Raw genomic sequence first — 16,900 nt, 5'->3', positions numbered from 1 at the left:
GTCTAGCAGTTGTATCCTGTCCCTTTCCCTCCTGTCTCACAGGTATATGGAATGTTTGGCATTGAGCTCATTTTTATTTTCTTTTTGCTCGTTGTAAAATGGAAGATGGGGAAAGAGTAGTGAAAAATGTTACAGAAGGCATTTACAGTAGAATACGATGGAAAAATAGTGTATTCTTGGGGTTGAATAACTCCAACCATCCCTACATGGCTGTTATGAATATTACCACTTCCTCTTGCCATCAAACAAACAACGCTTTGAGTTTTTCATACTTTTGTAGAACCATTTGTGTATTCTTTATCTGAGACATAAATTAGGATAACTATGCTAACCAGATAAGTAAAGGATCAATTCCAATAAAAAAGTATTCATACCAGTACAGTAACTGAAATCCTTAAATGCATTAAGAAGATGGCCTCCTAGCCTAAGCTTTTTTTTGCAATCTACATCTTACAAAGAACTCTTTTCTGAGATTGAACTTTTTCTGGATGCAAATCAGAATTTTTTTTTTTAAATCATTATTGCCACCATCACGCAGCTCTTGCTTCTGTGAGTAAATTCTTAATTTACTCTGGGAACTCTTATTTTTTCAGTTTTATCAACTGTGCTCCTAACTCACGTGTACTAAAAATCAATGAAGCAGGATAGAGGCAAGATGGCAGAAGAGTAGCGGGATGTGCTCGCCCTCTCCCACAAACACAACAATAAAACACATCTATGGGTAAAACAACTGGCACAGAACATCAACTGAATGCTGGCATAAGAACTTAAATCTTCAAAGATGGCAAGAATCTCTTGACATAACTGGGTAAAACAATAGAAACCAGAAGAGAGAGAGAGAAGGGGAATCAGGACGGGACTGGCACTCCCGAGAGGGAGCTTGTGAAGGAGAAAGGGAACCTACACCCAGGGAAGCCACCTAATTGACAGAAAAATCAGCTGAGTTGGAGGAATCTCCAAGACACTGAGGAAAACACAGCAGCAGGTCTGAAAACTGAGAAGCAGAGTGAGAGCTGCACAGATCGTCTGAACCACTGGCACAGACACCAAAGACTGAGACGCTGGAGTCCGGGCTGGGAGTCAAGACCTAGGCTCTGGAGGTCAGGCCCTGAGAGTAGGCTGGGGTTGGTGGTGTGGAAATAGCCTACAAGACTAGGAAGTAGTGCGATGCAGGCAAAGGGAACAGAACAATACACTAAGGGCTGGGGAGTGGAAAGCCACAACAGAGGGAATCCTGGAGAAGGTCTGAACCGGCAGGAGAGACAAGGCACCACTGTTGGGGAGGGGAAAGGAGGAGGGGCGGGCCACCATAGAATACTCCCTGCACCCGTGTGCAGGCTTGCCTGTCAGCTAGCAGAGAGCAGAGCGTTCCCAGCACATCCACCCCTCCTCCATCCTGCATGCTCCTGGCCAGAAGCCACCTGCCATCCCATGATGGACTGGCTCCAAGACATGCGGGAAGCCAACCACCACGATGGTGTTCTCCAGCCAGGCCTACCCGCCCACGGTAAGCACTCCATTGCCCCAGTGCGCCCTGTCAAGCCCCTCCTAGCATCAGGAAGTGAAATGCCACCGCGTGTCCACTGGCCAGCCCCACCGGCCCTCGGGAAGTGCCCTGCCAGGCTGAGGGAAGCGCACCTCCACTGTGGTGCGCTCCGTCAGCCCCGCCCACCCTTGAGAAGCACCTTGCTGCCAAGGAGCGCACAGGGCCAGCCCCTCTCCCCATTGTAAAGTGCCCCTCTGCCGCAGAGCAACCCAGCCGGGCCCACACACCCTCAGAAAGTGCCCTGCCAACACGGGGCATGCTGGCAAGCCCCTCCCAGTAGCAGGAAGTGCATCACCACCGCAGTACAACGGGCCATCCCTGCCTGCCCTCGGGAAGCGCCCCACTGCCTTGGAGCACCCTGGCAAGCCCCACCTGGCTGCACGGGGGAGTGCACTGCCACCATGGCATGAACCGGTCAGCCCCGCCCAGCCTGGGGAAGTGCCCCGCTGCTGTGGAACTACTTGGCCAGCCCACCCTCGGAAAGCCCCCCACTGCCGCTGCACACCCCAGCCAGCCCCGCCCAGCCACAGGAAGTGCACCGCCACCGCAGGGCACCCTGGCCAGCCCCAAGCAGCCTTGGGAAGCGCCCCACAGCGGCAGCACTCCAGCCAGCCCCGACTGCCTGCAGGAAGCGCCTAGCCACAGCAGCGCAAGCCAGCCAGCCCTGCATGCCCTCGGAATATGCCCCACTGCCGCAGCACGCAGGGACTGTTCCAAACTATAGTTTGGCTTCCCCAAATTCACAGAACAAGAAAAATACAAGCAAGATGAAGAAGCTCAGAAACCATTCCCCATTAAGGCAACAGGAGAATTCACCTAAAGCAATCAACAAAGAAACAGAACTCTGCAGTCTGACAGATTTTGAGTTCAAAAGGGAGATAGTGAAAATACTGAAGGAATTAAGAGATGATATGAATAGTAATGCAGACTCCCTCAGAAAGGAACTAGAAAATATAAGGAGGAGCCAAGAAAAACTAGAAAATTCATTTGCAGAGATACAAACTGAGCTAAGGGCAGTAAAAACCAGAATGAATAATGCAGAGGAAGGAATTAGTGATGTGGAAGATAAAATAATGGAAATCACCCAATCAGGACAACGGACAGAAAACCAAATGAAAAAATATGAAAGCAGTATAAAAGACTTATGGGATAATATAAAATGGGCCAATCTATGCATAATAGGAATTCCAGAAAGAGAAGAAAAAGAAAAGGGGATTGAAAATATATTTGAAGAATTTATCACTGGAAATGTTCCAAATCTAAAGGATACTGATTTCAAGACACAGGAAGCAAAAAAGGCCCCAAACAAGTTGAACCCAAACAGGCCCACACCAGGACATATAATAAAAATGGCAAAAGTTAAAGATAAAGAGAGGATTTTAAAGGCAGCAAGAGAAAAGCAAAGTGTCAATTATAAGAGAACTCTCAAAGGCTATCAGCTGATTTCTCTACAGAAACACTACAGGCCAGGAGGGAATGGCTAGAGATATTTAAAGCACTGAAAGGAAAAAAATCTGCAACCTAGAATACTCTATCCAGCAAGAATATCATTTAAAATGGAAGGGGAAATAAAGAATTTCTCAAACAAACAAAAAATGAAAGAGTATAGCAATACAAAACACATTCTAAAAGAAATACTGAAATGACTTCTCTAAATTAAAAAAAATAAAAAATCAAGAGGAAGAACTAGGATGGAAGAAACCACAATTAGACAATCACTTAAATAAGCCAGCATACAGATCTAATCCTGAAGATGCTTAAAAAAATAAAATAAAAATCATACAATATGGGCAAGGAAAGTAAGGAAATAAATAGATTCTTTTTTTTAATTTTTTTATTGTAATGAAGTGTTTTAGCCTACATGACTATCAGACTAAAAAGCACACGGTTATAGGAAGGGGTTAACATACTTAAAAAACAGGGCAACCACAAATCAAAACTGAACATTACATTCACAAAAAGGGAAAGAAAAGTACTCAAGCATAAAATAAATGGAAACCATACAACCAAAAAAAGAAAGGAATAATGGGGAATCACAGAATCCACTGGAATACAAGGCTTAAAATGGCAATAATTAAACATCTATCACTTATCACCTTAAATGTCAATGGACTGAATGCTCCAATCAAAAGACACAGAGTGGCTGATTGGATAAAAAAACAAAAACCTTCAATCTGCTACCTATAAGAAACTCACCTTAGGACAAAGTACACATACAGATTGAAAGTGAGGGGGTGGGAAAGATATTTCATGCCAGTGGACAAGATAGGAAAGCAGGAGCTACAATACTCATATCAGAAAAAATAGACTTTAAAATGAAGGCCATAAAGAAAGACAAACAAGGACACTAGTTAATGGTTAAAGGATCCATTCAAGAAGAGGATATTACAGTCGTCAACATATATGCCCCAAATATAGGAGCACCCAGATACATACAACAAATATTAACAGACATAAAAGGAGAAATTGATGGGAATATAATCATATTAGGAGACTTTAACACCCCATTCACATCAATGGACAGATCCTCTAGACAGAAAATTTAGACTTAATTGATATTTTCAGGACATTATATCCAAAAAAAAGTTCAGAATACACATTCTTCTCAAGTGCTCATGGAACATTCTCAAGAATTGATCACATATTGGGGCACAAATCTAACTTCAACAAATTTAAAAATATAGAAATTATTTTAAGTATCTTCTCTGACCACAACGGCATGAACCTATAAATCAAGCACAGGAAAAGAAATGAGAAAAAAAAACTACTACATGGAGACTAAACAACATGCTACAAAAAAACCAATGGGTCAATGAGGAAATCAAGAAGGAAATTAAAAAATACCTTGAGGAGTTCCCGTCATGGCTCAGTGGTTAACGAATCTAAGAACCATAAGGTTGTGGATTCAATCCCTGGCCTTGCTCAGTGGGTTAATGATCCAGCATTTCCGAGAGCTGTGGTGTAGGTTGCAGGTGTGGCTCGGATCCCATGTTGCTGTGGCTCTGGCATAGGCGAGCAGCTACAGCTCCAATTAGACCCCTAGCCTGGGAACCTTCACGTGCCACAGAAGCAGCCCAAGAAGTGGCAAAAAGACAAAAAAAAAAACCTTGAGATAACTGATAATGAAGTCACAACCACTCAAAATTTATGGGATGCTGCAAAAGCAGTGCTCAGAGGGAAGTTCATAGCAATACAGGCCTTCCTCAAAAAGAAAAAAGATCTCAAATTGACAACTTAACCCACCACCTAAATGAATTAGAAAAAGAAGAACAAAAAAAACCTGAAGTCAGCAGAAGGAAGGAAATCATAAAGATCAAAGGGAAATCAATAAAATAAAGACTCAAAAAACAATAGAAAAAAAATCAATAAAACCAATAACTGGTTCTTTGAAAAGGTAAACAAAATTGACAAACCTCTGGCTAGACTCACCAAGAAGAGGAGAGAAAGAATCCAAACAAACAAAAGAAGAAATGAAAAAGGAGAAATCACAACTGATACTGCAGAAATACAAAAAACAATATGAGAATACTATCAACAATTATATGCCAACAAATTGGACAATCTAGAAGAAATGGACAACTTTCTAGAGTCTTACAGCCTGCCAAAACTCAATCAAGAAGAAATTCATCAACTGAACAGACCAATCACTAGAAATGAAATTGAATGTGTTATAAAAACACTCCACACAAATAAAACTCCAGGACCAGATGGCTTCACAGGCGAATTACCAAAAATACAAAGAGGAACTGAGGCCCATCTTCCTTAAACTTTTTCAAAATACTGAAGAAGAAGGAACACTCCCAAAGACATTCTATGATGCTACCATCTAATTCCAAAATCAGACAAAGATACCACCAAAAAAGAAAACTATAGGCCAATATCTTTGATGAATATAGACACAAAAATTCTCAACAAAATTTTATCCAACTGAATCCAACAACATATCAAAAAGATCATAAACTATGACCAGGTTGGATTCATCCCAGGTTGACAAGAATGGTTCAACATACACATATCAATCAACATCATACACCACATTAACAAAAGAAAAGTCAAAAACCATATGATCATCTCAACAAATCCAGAGAAAGCAATTGACAAAGTCCAACATCCATTTATGATTTAAAAAAAAAAAAAACTCTCACCAAAGTGATATAGAGGGAACATTTCTTAACATAATCAAAGCCATTTATGACAAATGCACAGCAAATATAATACTCAATGGAGAAAAGCTGAAAGCCTTACCACTAAAATCTGGAACAATACAGGGATGCCCACTCTCACCACTGCTCTTCAACATAGTTTTGGAAGTGCTAGCCACAGCAATCGACAAACAAAAGAAATAAAAGGAATCCAAATATGAAGAGAAGAGATAAAACTGTCACTGTATGCAGATGACATGATACTATACATAGAAAACCCTAAGGACTCAACCCAAAAACTACTTGAACTGATCAACAAATTCAGCAAAGTAGCAGGATATAAGATTAACATTCAGAAATCAGTGGCATTTCTGTATACTAACAATGAAACCTTAGAAAAGGAATACAAAAACACAATACCTTTTAAAATTGAACCACAAAAAGTAAAATACCTGGGAATATACCTGACCAAGGAAGCAAAGGACCTATATGCCAAGAACTATAAAACATTAATCAAGGAAATTAAAGAAGATGTAAAGAAATAGAAAGATATTCCATGCTCCTGGGTTGGAAAAATTAATTTTTTAAAAATGGCCATACTACCCAAAGCAATCTACAGATTCCATGCAATCCCTATCAAATTATCCATGACATTCTTCACAGAACCAGAACAAACAATCCAAACATTTATATGGAACCACAAAAGACCCAGAATTGCCAAAGTAAACCTGAGAAACAAAAACCAAGCAGGAGGCATAACTCTTCCAGACCTAAAGCAATATTACAAAGCCATAGTCATCAAGACAGTGTGGTACTAATACCAAAACAGACGTATGGACCAATGGAACAGAACAGAGAACCCAGAAATAAACCCAGACACCTATGGTCAATTAATCTTTGACAAAGGAAGCAAGAACATAAAATGGGAAAAAGACATTCTATTCAGCAAGCATTGCTGGGAAATCTGGACAGCTGCATGCAAATCAATGAAACTAGAACACACCCTCACAGCATGCACAAAAATAAACTCCAAATGGCTGAAAGACTTAAATATACGACAGGACATCATCAAACTCCTAGAAGAGAACATAGGCAAAACACTCTCTGACATCAACATCATGAATATTTTCTCAGGTTAGTCTCCCAAAGCAATAGAAATAAGAGCAAAAATGAAACAATGGGACCTAATCAAACTGAGAAGATTTTGCACAGCAAAGGAAACCAAAAAGAAAACAAACAGACAACTTACAGAATAGGGGCTTACTCTCTAGAATATATAAGCAACTTATACAACTCAACAGTAAAAAAACCAACAACCCAATTGCAAAATGGGCAGAAGACCTGAATAGACATTTTTCCAAGGAAGATATGCAGATGGCCAACAAGCACGTGAAAACATGCTCAGTATCCCTGATTATTAGAGAAATGCAAATCAAAGCTACTATGAGGTAGCACCTCACATCAGTCAGAATGGCCATCATTAATAAGTGCACAAATAACAAGTGCTGGAAAGGGTGTGGAGAAAAGGGAACCCTCCTGCACTGTTGGTGGGAATGTAAGCTGGTACAACCACTATGGAGAATAGTATGGAGGAACCTTAGAAATCTATACAGAGAATGATCATGTGAGCCAGCAATCCCACTCTTAGGCATATATCCAGACAAAACTTTCCTTAAAAAAGACACATGTACCCACATGTTCATTGCAGCTCTATTCACAATAGCCAAGACATGTAAACAACCCAAATGTCCATCAACAGACAATTGGATTAGGAAGAAGTAGAATATATACACAATGGAATACTACTCAGCCATAAAAAAGGATGACATGATGCCATTTGCAGCAACATGGATGGAACTAGAGAATCTCATCCTGAGTGAAATGAGCCAGAAAGACAAAGACAAATACCATATGCTATCACTTATATCTGGAATCTAATACATGGCACAAATGAACCTTTCCACAGAAAAGAAGATCATGAACTTGGAGAACAGACTTGTGGCTGCCCGAGGGGAGGGGGAGGGATTGGGATGTATTGGGAGCTTGGGGTTAACAGATGCAAACTATTGCTTTTGGAATGGATTAACAGTGAGATCCTCCTGTGTAGCACTGAGAACTATGTCTAGTTACTTACAATGGAGCATGATAATGGGAGAAAAAATATGTGTATATGTATGTGTAACTGGGTCCCCATGTTGTACAGTGGGGGGAAAAATTGTGTTGGGGAAATAACAATTTAAAAAAGAAAAATAATAATAGAAAGATAAATAAATAAATAAATAAATAAAGCAGCCATTTGTAAATTCTGGATCTGCTGCCCTCAGGTTCTGTTTTCCTGGTATTGGTCTCTTCCTTTCCAACTTCCTGTCAGCTCCCAGGACTTTGAGATTTCCTCAAGCTCTCCATTAGTGTATTCTAACTATAGAAGCTTTGGCTAGGTCTTGAGGTGCAATCTCTCATATGCAAACATTTCCACTAAATTTCTTTTTTTTTTTTTTTTCTTTTTAAGGCCACATACCAAGCTAGGGATCAAATCAGAGCTCTGGCTGTGGTCTATACCACAGCCACTGCAATACCAGATCTGAGCCACATCTTTGACCTATGCTATAGCTTGCAGCAATGCCAGATCCTTAACCCACTGAGCAAGGCCGGGGACCAAACCCACATTTTCATGGACACTATGTTGGTTTCTTAACCCACTGTGTCACAATGGGAACACTTCCTCTTCTTCTCAAAAGGACACTTCTTATTGAATTAGGACTCACTGAGATAATCCTGTATGATCTCATTTCAAGATAACTTTATTATATGTATAAAGACCCTTTTTTCCAAATAAGGTCCTATTCACAGTTTCTGGTTGACATATCTATTAGGAGGCTACAACTTAACCCACTACAAATATTAAGTTAAAAAAATGTTATCTTGGAGAAATATAACTGCCCAGTACCTGGGCCATCATCAGGACCTTCTCCTCTAGGCCTTTCCAACTTCCCACTTGATGGCTCACCTCAATCTAACCAACAGAAGGTCCAGACAATTTTACCCCAAACAGATTTCAATCCATCTTTTTAAAATTTTTTGCCCCATAGTCAGTACTTGGGTTGAAATACCAGCTTTGCCATTTATCGGCTGTGTGACCTTGGGCTAATTACTCTACCCCTCTGTTCATCAGTGTCCCATGCATAATTTGGTGTAATAAGGTTATAAGGATTAAAGGAATTAATATATGTAAAGTGCTCAGAACAGTATCTGTCACAGAGTATCTGCTCGTGAATGTTAGCAGCTACTCTTATTACATTGTAACGGAAAAGAATTATAAACTCTTTAAATGAATAAGCTAGTCCTAGTCATTTGTACTTTGAAGTCACTTTATTACTAACATTAAGGTCCAAACTTAAGTTTAATCAGAAATAACAAAACATAGATATTGATATAACCCTTTGGGGGAAAAAAGTCCATAAAGTTTTCAGAATTGAAAAACTCTCCACATTACTAACTGTTGTTTGTTAGCTTGAGAGTTATAAACTAAAAATGCAAACTTCCAAATGGAGTGAGGTGAAAAAAGAAGTTAAGAAGATGGAGAATTCATTTCCTTATGTATCGTATGTCTTAGTATTAACAAATATGGACTTAAAATAATAGCATTCAGTTTTCTATTGTGTCTTTCATACATGAAAATCAAAGCAAAGGACAATTTTCTATCAATGCCAGGAAAGGTAGAAGAATAAATAAGAATGTCAGTGTTGAGAGTACTCTTCCTGAAAAATAGTCCTTAGGTGAAAATCAGGGACTTTAGGACATGCAATAATGCTCTTCTATTCCCAGGAAGTTGTATAAAATAAAGTAAAAATAAAATAAAATAAAATCTTGCCAGGAGTTTCCTGGTGGCCTAGTGGGTAAAGGAGTCGACATTGTCACTGCTGCAGCTCAGGTCACTGCTGTGTCACGGATTACATCCCTGGCCTGGGAACTTCCGTTTGCCATGGGGGCATACAAAAAAGTTTAAATTAAAAAAATTTTAGGAGTTCCCATCGTGGCGCAATGGTTAACGAATCCAACTGGGAACCATGAGGTTGCGGGTTCGGTCCCTGCCCTTGCTCAGTGGGTTAAGGATCCGGCGTTGCCGTGAGTTGTGGTGTAGGTTACAGATGCGGCTGGGATCCCGCGTTGCTGTGGCTCTGGCATAGGCCGGCGGCTACAGCTCCGATTCGACCCCTAGCCTGGGAACCTTCATGTGCCGCGGGAGCGGCCCAAGAAATGACAAAAAAAAAAAAAAAAAATTTTTTTAATGTTTGCTAAATAAAATGTTTAAAAAATAAAACAAATTTTTAAAACCCGTCTAAAATTTTAAAAATAAAAAATAAAGTTTAAAGTAAGTAAATTAATTAAATATTTTAAAAATAAAATGAATTTTTAAAACCTCCCTCCGTGAAGCTTTCCCTGGTCCCCATGTTTGGGATAAGTCTCTTCTCTGTTCCTGCAGCTCGTTGATAGCCAGTATAACAAGGTATTTTATAATTACCCTGATTTCCTGCACTTCCGTAAACTCACTGAGGGCTGGAACTCTGTCCGCAGCACTTAGCACAGGGTTTGGCATATAGTGGGCCCTGCATACAGACTGAACTACTAGAACTTCAAATGCTTGAAAATTAATTTTTCCAGAACCTTCTCACTTCTGGGATCTCCCCTTATTAGGATTTTGCTCCATTCTACACAGACCTTTTTCTCTCCTTCCATTTATTCAGAACCGATTGCCTGTCAGCCAGGCCAGGTGCAAGACAATCCTTTCAAACAAAAAGACTTTACTACCCACCATTGTAGAGCAATTCCAGAGCTTCCTGAGTCCCCATACACACCCCTAGGTCTGGAATGTGTCTGTTCCAACAGACACGGAAAGAGAAAGCAGTGATTTTGCAGGCTGGGGAGGGAAGGGAGAGAGATTTGCATACAAGACAACTGCATGGTTTCCTACATTGAAGGACATGGGACTGGTGGGAAAGAATAAAGGGAAGAGATGGAAAACAAAGGGACACTACACAGTGCACCTCCTCTCATGCTTTGTAGAAGAGGTTGTGGTTATGTGTTATTCTCCTTTGATGAAAACCACGCATCTTTTCTCTCTTTAGTTCTTTATCGTGCCGACAAAAGTCCACTTAAGCTATTTCATCTGTAGATGGAAAGACGGGAAAGGAAGAAAAGGTCTGCCTAATGCCAGCTCCCCTAGCAGGATCAGTGCCCATCATTGTCCTCCACAGCATCGAGCTTTGCAGCAGTGCAGCTGCAGTGTCACCTCGTCTTCTGTCCACTACACCCTAAATTAGAAAAGCCAGACTGATCTGATGACTGAGAACCTCATGATTCCCTGGTTGTATGATGTGCCCTCAGGTGTATGATGGGCACTGCTGTGCTCCTGGAGATGTCTCAGGTGGGATGATGGAGCCCAGCCCAGGCTCCAGCTGTGTCTCTAGCACATACAAACCCTATGTTTACACGCTAAGGGCATTTTGTTCATACACAGATAGCATGTTAGTTCAAATATACACACCTGCCTTTGTCATCATTTTTCATATAAGCATGTTTGGTAACTCATAAATCTTTTAAGGCCACACCTGTAGCATATGTAAGTTCCCAGGCTAGGGGTCAAATCAGAGCTACAGCTGCCTGCCTGCAGCTCACCACAGCCATAGCAATGCAGGGTCCAAGCCGCATCTGCAACCTACACCACAGCTCATGGCACTACCAGATCCTTAACCCACTGAGCAGGGCCAGAGACCAGACCCTCATCCTCATGGATACTAGTCAGGTTCTTTACCTCTCAGCCACAATGGGAACTATAGTATCTCATAAATCTTGAGATACTAAATTCTCAAATCTTGAAGTCCTAACCATTAGATAGAGAAAAATCACAAACTGATAATCATTTAAGTTCATATACTTCCTACAAGAGCTACATTTTTTTACTTCTGTCCCCCACATTTTATGGTTTTGATGTCATATTTTACATCTTCCTGTTTAACCCTTAACTATTCATTGTAGTTACAGTCGATTTTACAATTTTTTCTTTTAGCCCCCTTTTTTTTTTTTTTTTGTCTTTTTGCCATTTTTTGGGCCACTCCTGTGGCATATGGAGGTTCCCAGGCTAGGAGTCTAATTAAAGCTGTAGCCGCTGGCCTACACCAGGGCCACAGCAATGCCAGATCTGAGCCGCATATGCAACCTACACCAAAGCTCACAGCAACACCAGATCCTTAACTCACTGAGCAAGGCCAGGGATTGAACCCACAACCTCATTGTTCCTAGTCGGGGTCGTTAACCACTGCGCCGCAACGGGAACTCTTCTTTTAGTCTTCATACACACTTATTTAAGTGGTTGATCCACAATATTCACCATATATTTGCCTTTACTAGTTATGTTTTTCATTTCCTATAAATTCTGGTTTCTTTTTTTCCAGCCATCTGTATTATGAGTTTATTTATTTTTATTATAGTTGATTTACAATGTTGTGCCAATTTCTGCTCTATAACAAAGTGACCCAACCATTATAAATCCTTCTTTTCTTCTTTTTTGTTTCTTTTTATGGCCTCACCTGCGGCATATGGAAGTTCCTGGGCTAGGAGTGGAATTGGAGCTGCAGCTGCAGGCCTATCCCACAGCCACAGCCACAGTGGATCTGAGCCACATCTGTGACTTACATTGCAGATCACAGCAATGCTGGATCCTTAATCCACTGAGCAAGGCCAGAGATTAAACCTGCATCCTCACAGACTCTGTATCAGGTTCTTAACCCACTGAGCCACACTGGGATTTCTGAAACTCTGGTTTCTTTTTGTAGCCTCTTCTTTTCCACTTTTTCTTTAACATTTCTCGTAGAGTTGGTTTAGTTTGATGAACTCTTTCAGTTTTTGCTTGTCTGAGTTCTTTATCTCTCCTTCAATTTTGAATGCTAACCTTGCTGAGCAGAGTATCCCATGTTGTGGGTTTTTCCCTTTCAGCACTTTAAATATACCATTACAATCCCTTCTACCCTGCAAAGTTCCTGTAGAAAAATCAGCTGATAGCCTTAAGGATGTTCCCTTGTATGAAACTTTTGTTTTTCTCTTGCCACCATTAGAATTCTAATTTTGCCATTTTAATTGTGATATGTCTCAGTATGGGTCTCTTTTTGCCCATCTTCTTTGAGACCTCTTGTGCTTCCTGTACCTGGAAATCTGTTCCTTCTTCAGGATCAAGATATTTTTAGTCATAATTTCATCAAAGACATTTGAGCCCTTTCTCTCTCTCTCTTCCTTCTGGGACAATTATTGCCGGGGTCCAGCCCCAGCAGCCAGGAGACGACGAACAGGAGGAGGGGCTACAAACAGGCGTGGAAAGAATTGGAGCCAACTCCCTCAGCAAGTGCTGCAGATGACCCTTTTATTGAAAGGAGAGCATCAGCTTTTATACATTTTACTTTTATGCATGATTATACAAACAACAATATATGTTAATTTATTATTCCAAACTATTCTTTTAGTTTTAGATTTTAAATGAAGATTACGTACAAACTGTACTTTTATTCTTAAAAAATAAGTAAATAGCAAGCAGAATAATAGGTATCTAATTTTTACTTTAACAATGATTTGGCATAAGGTGATAAATATTCTTGCCTAAGCTACCTATTGTGCTCCTCTAGCAGGCATGAACAGCCATTAATGGGGAGTGGGGTATTCACACATGGTTTGCTTTCAAGGTCAGGCTGACCTCAAACCATTAGCAGATTGTGCGAACATAAACTGTCTTAAATAAACCTTATCTATTATAAAGATCTTTATTAATTATAAAATCTATATATCAAAAAAATCTTGCCAATTATAATAATAATTTCCACCTGCTGGGTCCCAACAGGTAGCGTTTATTATAGAAAAAAATATGTCTTGTCTTATAATATCCACAATTGTTGGGCCATGGGCAACACCCAAACCACCCCCTAATCTGTCTCCATGGGGACGGACCAGAGTCCAACAAAGATCTCCAGGCCTACATGGCAGTTCTGCATAATATTTACTCTTACTCCTCTGAAGGGAAACTTCCCATTCTTAGGAAAGTTCTTTATGCATGGTTCAATTGTTTTTAACCTATTTAACAAGGGCTTAGGTTTATGAGTAAATAATGGCCCATACTTGGGTGGAAGCTCAGGAATTTGAGGAAGTTCCCAATATTATGAGCCAAGAATGACTCACAACACACATAAGCGTCAGACAGAAAAGAAGCGCAAGAATAGAAGAGGAAATCATATTTCAGAAATTTTTACTAAACAGGATCAGCTGGGGGATTCTTCGAAACTGCTTTGCAGCTTCAGTTTCTTCAGCCTCTGCTGTAGCTTTGCTTACAGTTAGGCCTCACACAGGATTATCCTTCTTAGCCACTTTGTGGCTCCCAGCAAATTATAAGGCAAAAACTCTTGGCATTTTCCTAGAGGTCACTTAAACTGTCATTTTTAAAATTTGTTTTTCATTTTGTACTACTTTTTTTTTTGCCTTTTGTCTTTTGTCTTTTTAGGGCTGCACCCTCACCATATGGAGGTTCCCAGGCTAGGGGTCTAATCAGAACTACAGCTTCCAGCCTACACCACAGCTCACAGCAACGCTGGATCCTTAACCCACTAAGCGAGGCCAGGGATCGAACCAAACCTCATGGTTCCTAGTTGGATTTGTTTACACTGTGCCATCATGGGAACTCCTCTTTTTGTAGTTCTAATTGGATAATTTCTATTATTCCATCTTCCATATACATATGCATTCCTCTCTATCACCTGATCTACCATTAATTCCTTCTAATGCCATTTTCATTTCAGTTCTGTCTGGAACTTCTTTTTTTGTCTTTTTTAGGGCCATACCCATGGCATATGGACGCTCTCAGGCTAGGGGTCAAATTGGAGCTATACCTGCCAGCTACAGCCACAGCCACACTGGATCTGAGGTGCATCTGCAATCTGCACCACAGCTGGCAGTGATGCCAGATCTCTAACCCACTAAGCAAGACCAAGGATCGAACCTGGGTCCTCATGGATACTAGTCAGGTTTGTTCACCACTGATACCTAACAGGAATTCCTCCTGACTGGAACTTTTTTTGTATTTTATAGTTCCTTCTTAAAATACTCACTGTGTTCCCCTGTTCTTTTCCCAAGTTCAATCAGTATTCTTATTACGAATGCTTTGATTTCTTTATCAGCTAAGGTTTTTTAATCTCTGTCTCATTGTGTGTTCTTCCAGGGCAGGGGAGGTTATTGTTCTTTCACTTGAAACATATTCCTCTGCCTTCTCATTTTGTTTAATTTTCTCTGTCTCTAGGATATTAAGTGAAACAATTACCCATCCCATCTGGAAGGAGTGTGGGAGCATCCTCGTGCAGCCTGATTGTCTCCAGGGGCTTTGGTGGAGAGCAGGGTCAGATGACTACAAGTTACATCTTCCCCCAGGATGTACTGGCAGCTCTCACCTTCATGGGAGGTTGAGCTAGGAGATGGAGGAGCTAGAGATAGAGCCAGGTGTGATTCAGGGCTTTTCCTATGCTCAGTGGCCATCACTGCTTATCAGGAGCGGGGTGGGTCCCAGTGTCCTGGAGCAGAATCCATACGGGTTGAGTCTGAGCTGGTTTCTTTTCCTCTACATGTGTGTTCTCCCTGCCCCCACCAGAGTAGGAACTGGAGGGGTTCTGGCACACCAGTCAGAACTCAAGACAGCTCCCAACCTGACATCTCCACCAACATCAGCTATAGCTGCCCTCACCTTGTTCAGATGAAGTGCCAGGTCCAGGGAAGCTCTGTTCCCCCAGCAGTACCCTCCCCAGAAACAGCCTCCTCACTAGTGGGGAGCTGGAGCAGGAAGGGCTAGAGTAAGCACTGGGAGAGGGCCAGGAGGTTGGGGGGCAGATAACAGTGGGACAGTCGGGGTAAGCAGCCAGAGCCCCAGGCAGTTTTGATATTCTTCCTCTATGAATTCCCAGGAGTAAGTGTGTGCATAGTCTTCATAAGTTGAGCCTCATTTTCTTACAGCACTCCTGTTTGTCCCACTGGTTTTTGAACCAGCTGAGGGGGCTCACTTCCCACTGTCGGTCCCTAGATCTGGGGGGCTCAACACATGGTGTAAACCATCTCTCCCTAGGGATCATCTCTGAGCCCACACAATTCCTCTTCTGTGAATCCTCCTAGGGGTGCAGGTTCCAACCTGATCACTTCTCCCCCCTTTCCACTGACTCTGTGTGGATCTTTCTTTACAGGCTTGGTTGCGGAAGTCTTTCTGCCAGCTTCTTCTCAGTGAGACTTTCTCCACATGTAGATGGAGTTTTGATGCATCCTTGATGAGAGGAAGCTCAGCTTACTCTTCATCTCCATCTCCTCCCCTGAGAAAACCACTTCAAATACAGTTCATGAAATTATGAGTAAAAGTGAAGGAAACTGACAACATTTCTGATCACTACTTACTACTTCTTTTTCAAAAATGTATGAATTTTAGATCTGGAGTTCAAATTCTGTCCCACCATGACTTAGGTTTGCTACAAGTATCTTAGATTACTGGAATTAAGTTGACTTTTATACTTTTTAAAAAATGCTGTACTTGGAGTTCCCGTTGGGGCTCAATGGTTAACGAATCCAACTGGGAACCATGGGGTTGCGGGTTCAATCCCTGGCCTTGCTCAGTGGGTTGAGGATCCGGTGTTGCCATGAGCTGTGGTGTAGGTTGCAGACACGGCTCGGATCTGGCGTTGCTGTGGCTGTGGCATAGGCTGGCAGCTATGGCTATGGCAGCTATGGCTCTGATTGGACCCCTAGCCTGGGAACCTCCATGTGCTGTGGGAGCGGCTCTAGAAAAGGCAAAAAGACAAAATAAATAAATAAATAAATGCTGTACTTTAGCAATAAGAAAATATTATTTAAACTTTGGCTTGAACACTGAATTGACATTTAACTGTTTTACACATCATTCTTGTGTGAGAGAAAATGAGCAGTAAGTTTACCTGCAAGAAAAAATGTAGGAGGAAAGGAAATGTTTTACTAAATACCTTTTTGTTCTTTTTTTGTTGTTGTTGTTTTCTTTTCTAGGGCTGCACCTGCGGCATATGGAGGTTCCCAGGCTAGGGGTCTAATCAGAGCTGTAGCGGCCGGCCTACACCAGAGCCACAGCAATGGGAGATCTGAGCCATGTCTGCAACCTACACCACAGCTCACAGCA

Source organism: Sus scrofa, chromosome 5 (assembly GCF_000003025.6).
Source record: "Sus scrofa isolate TJ Tabasco breed Duroc chromosome 5, Sscrofa11.1, whole genome shotgun sequence".
NCBI classification, from domain to species: domain Eukaryota; kingdom Metazoa; phylum Chordata; class Mammalia; order Artiodactyla; family Suidae; genus Sus; species Sus scrofa.
Note: the sequence above shows the minus strand (reverse complement) of the source record.